We start from the raw sequence: 5,000 nt of genomic DNA, 5'->3' as shown, positions 1-5,000 counted from the left end.
AGGTGGTACAGGAGAGAAGAGAAGAGAAGAGAAGAGAAGAGAAGAGAAGAGAAGAGAAGAGAAGAGAAGAGAAGAGAAGAGAAGAGAGAAGAGAAGAGAAGAGAAGAGAAGAGAAGAGAAGAGAAGAGAAGAGAAGAGAAGAGAAGAGAAGAGAAGAGAAGAGAAGAGAAGAGAAGAGAAGAGAGGAGAAGAGAAGAGAAGAGAGAGGTGAATAGAGAAGTGAAGTGCATACAGGAGATGAGATAAGAGGAGAGGAGAGGAGACTAGAGAAGGGAAGAGAGTAGGAGTGGGGGAGTGAGGTGAAGAGAGGAGAGGAGAGGAGAGGAGAGGAGAGGAGAGGAGAGGAGAGGAGAGGAGAGGAGAGGAGAGGAGAGGAGAGGAGAGGAGAGGAGAGGAGAGGAGACTAGAGAAGGGAAGAAAGTAGGAGTGGGGGGAGAGGTAAGGTGAAGAGAGTAGAGGAGTGGGGAAGTGAGGTGAATAGAGGAGAGGAGAGGAGAGGAGAGGAGAGGAGAGGAGAGGAGAGTGGAGATGAGAGGAGTGGAGAGGAGAGGAGAGGAGAGGAGAGGAGAGGAGAGGAGAGGAGAGGAGAGGAGACTAGAGAAGGGAAGAGAGTAGGAGTGGGGAGGGGAGGTGAAGAGAGTAGAGGAGAGGAGAGGAGAGGAGAGGAGAGGAGAGGAGAGGAGAGGATAGAGGAGAGGAGAGGAGAGGAGAGGAGACTAGAGAAGGGAAGAGAGTAGGAGTGGGGAGGGGAGGTAAGGTGAAGAGAGTAGAGGAGTGGGGAAGTGAGGTGAAGAGAGGAGAAGAGACTAGAGAAGAGGGTAGAGGATAGAGGAGAGGAGAGGAGAGGTGAAGACTACAGGAAGCAGAGTTAATTATGTTGTCCTGCTGACAATCCTCCTCAGATATCAACACCATTTTTCACACCAGCGGCCTGTGGTCAAAGACATTAATCACACTCCTACTAGAAAAGTCAACCGTTTCACAACTAGAAACCATATACACACTGAAATCATCGCCGAAAGTCAACCGTTTTCCCGCTAGAAGACACACTAGTTTCACCACCAAAAGTCAACCATTTCACCACCAGAAACCATATTCAAACATTCATTTCACCACCAAAGGTCAACCATTTCACTGCTAGAAAACATATCCACACACTCAAATCACCACTAAAAGTAAGCCAGTCTTTTGACTGCCAGAAAGCATATGCCCACTCTGAAATTGCTTTTTCACAAGTATCGGTAGGCTACATTTTTACCATATGAGTTGACCCTCATCCCCCTACAACTTAATTGGTGTAATTGACCTTAATTGATTGATTGTTTACATTTATTGCCATTGCAGTTGCTATGGCTATATCATGGCCAGTACAGATAGAGAAAAACATCCCACAACTGGAGTACTGTATAGCCTATTACCATCGAACATGCTGGTGTGGTGCTACTGTAAGTGCTTCCCTCTGATATTCCTGGAGAGAGACCCCAGGGCATGGGGCACTAATGGGAATCAGAGATAAGGTTAGGAGCCTATTCGGCCAGGACTTCCCTCCAGTACTTAATGGTTAATGCAGCCACCTTGACAACAAACACCTAGCACTTTGACTAGTTCCCCTAAAAAGATTGGTTGTCTGTTTGTCTGTCTGAAGGATAACTCAAAAACTAATACACAGATTTGGATGAAACTTTGTGGAGTTGTTGGTAATGACCCAAGGAACAAGTGATTCTGGTGATCCATATTACGAACCGGAACCAGGACTTTTAGGTAAAACGATTTTTCACGATTGCTGGCCTATAAATCTAGACGCCCCTATAGTGACCGCGAATTGAATTGCTGACAGGGCAAATCTTGATATTCCAGTTTCAAAATCCACAAAAAGAAGGCAGAGCGACTTAAAAACTTTGGGGGAAAAATCATATAGAAATTTGCCTTTCCAATCATGCTTGTTACATGTCTCAGTGATACTGGCTGTGACCCCCCACCCATCTTGACTTAACACATGTTCTGCGGGAAACACTGCGCTATGGGGATCTTACAGGAAGGAGAAAGAGAGAGAAGAAGCGAGAGACTCCATTAGGGGCAGACCGAAGCGGGTGAAGAGGTACACCCAGCCTTCCCTCTCTCTCTCTCTCTCTCTCTCTCTCTCTCTCTCTCTCTCTCTCTCTCTCTCTCTCTCTCTCTCCGATACAGTATTTATAGTAATGCAATAGACAAGAAGAAGATATTGACCAGGGTGAGTAAAGAAGGGCTCTCCCCCCCGCCCCCAACGCCTTTCAAGAGCCAATTTAACCGGCAGCCATTAGGAGTGTGTTAACAAAAAATAAAAAATGGTCAGAGAGAGAGAGAGAGAGAGAGAGAGAGGGAGGGAGGGAGGGAGGGGAAAAAAAACAAACAGGAGCGGAAGAAAGTGTGGGGGATGTGATGGACGGAATACAATAAAGGTCTACTGCAGCATCAGGAAGATGGATAAAGGCAGACATGAATTACTATAAAATAAAGAAAAATGATAAAATGGATCAGAGTGACAGCAAGACGCTGACAAAGAGGGATAGAAGATTGGAGTTAAGAGGATGGGAGAGGGAGAGAGAGAGATGGAGGGAGAGAGGATCAATAGATGAGCACCCACACGCAAAGGGGTGTGAAAATAGAGAAGGAGAAAAGTAGAGGAAGAGCCAGAAAGAGAGTAACGGAAAGAGAGAAATGTGAGGGAAAGGGAGAGTTGTGAAAGAAAAGATAAGAGGAAAGTGAGAAACTAAGTGGGAGACTGGGAAAGAGAGAGTGGAGTAGGAGCATATCTCAGGACAAGCACCATCAGAGAGAGAGCGAGAGTACAGAGAGAGAGTGTGTGTTTGACATAGAGAGAGAGAGATAGTGATAAACGGTGTTGCCAGATAGAAAATGCTGAATTATCGTAACAAAATCGTTTTTGGGGGCTTTTTGGGAGGAAAAAAGACCTTTGTTTCAAGGCATTTAATTAAATAAACTGAATGACAACTCTGAAATGATCGTACATCAACAAAATTATGGTACAAATACGATAATTATTGTACATCTGGCAACACTGGTGATAGAGAGAGTGCTAGCTAGCTAGCTGGCGTGTGGGAGCTAGCGTCCCCAATGCTAAGCACCCTGCATGGCAGCTGCTGTGGGCAATCAGAGCGCAGCGTCGGGTTACTACACCCCCGCTGACTCAGCTCATTCCTGTAGGCCTCTCTAGCGCTCCTCAAGACACACACACACACACACACACACACACACACACACACACACACACACACACACACACACACACACACACACACACACACACACACACACACACACACACACTTGCCACTTGCTTGCTTTCACACACTCTCGTTCGCTTACATTGTGCCAGCTGACAGGCCCCACATGCCCACTCATCTTACGGACCACAGCTCATCTTCTGCCACCCCTCACACACACACACGCGCACATGCGCACACGCACACACACACACACACGCACACACACACCATGACACACGCACACACACTCACACGCCTCACGGTTAATTTCCTGGCGTCCGATACATGTCCTCAACACTACATCCACACACACATCTAGCATCCATACCCACACCTACACGCACACACACATGCACACACACACACACACACACACACACACACACACACACACACACACACACACACACACACACACACACACACACACACACACACACACACACACACACACACACACACACACACACACACAAACGTGTACTGTACCCAGACAACCCCACACCCACACCCACAGCAGTAGCGTTACTCTCAGACCCCCACGCCTAGTGCCTACACATTCAATCCTACACCCACACCTCCTCCTCCACGCACACTCTACACCCATGCTGTCCGCCCCAAACATCCACGTCGCTTCCACATGCTCCCACAGCTATTTCACAGTGGGCCCACTAGGACTGTAGCAATATTCATTAAGTCAATATTTTGTACAATAATATTTTACAAGCATGATACATTTTTTGGCCACAACATTAAAAGTGTGTTTCTTTGTTTTCCTCGTCACTCTCTCTTTCTCCACCCAAGAGACTGAATACATGTCAGTGTACTATCTATCTATCTATCTATCTATCTATCTATCTATCTATCTATCTATCTATCTATCTATCTATCTATCTATCTATCTATCTATCTATCTATCTATCTATCTATCTATCTAGCACCCCCTGACGCTTTCAAAATTAGAAAGGGTGTATTCATATTTTTATTTAATTTTATTATATTATATTGTTTGAAAGTGACCAAGAGTACGACAATATTATCATTTATCGCAATTATTTTTTGGACAACATGTTATCCAGCAAAATGTGTTATCGTGACAGCCCTACTGTACCTGACACCAGCACCAGCACCCCCTCCTCCCCACACACACACTACATTACACTACACACACACACACACACACACACACACACACACACACACACACACACACACACACACACACACACACACACACACACACACACACACCACACAAACACAGACAAAGACACACACACGCACTCACACGCACACGCACACGCACACACACTCTTCTTCTCCACTCCTGCTCCTCCTCCTCCTTCCAAGACGATCCTTCTCGCCTCTCCTCTCCTGTCCTCCCCCTCCCTCCTCTTCCCCAGTCTTCTCTTCCCCTACTCCCATCCCATCTCCTCATTCCAGTCAACACCCCAGCCACAACCCCCACCCCACCCCACTCTTCCTTCCAAGATGAGCCTTCTCACTTCTCCCCCCCCCACTTCCCTCCCCAACTCATCTCTTCTCTTCCCCTAACTCCCAGCACCTCAATCCAGTCACCACTACCTCCACCCTCAGCCACAACACACCCACCTCCTCCTCTTCCCTCCTCCTCCTCCCCCCTCCTCCTCTTCCCTCCTCCCCCTTCCTCCCCCTCCTCCTCCTCATTCCAACATGTCGCTTCCAGTTTGTCTTTCATTTTTCCTGCCAGAGATG

The sequence above is a fragment of the Engraulis encrasicolus genome, chromosome 2, assembly GCF_034702125.1.
Source record: "Engraulis encrasicolus isolate BLACKSEA-1 chromosome 2, IST_EnEncr_1.0, whole genome shotgun sequence".
NCBI lineage: Eukaryota > Metazoa > Chordata > Actinopteri > Clupeiformes > Engraulidae > Engraulis > Engraulis encrasicolus.
The sequence above is the reverse complement of the archived record's forward strand: the minus strand, read 5'-3'. Positions refer to the sequence as shown.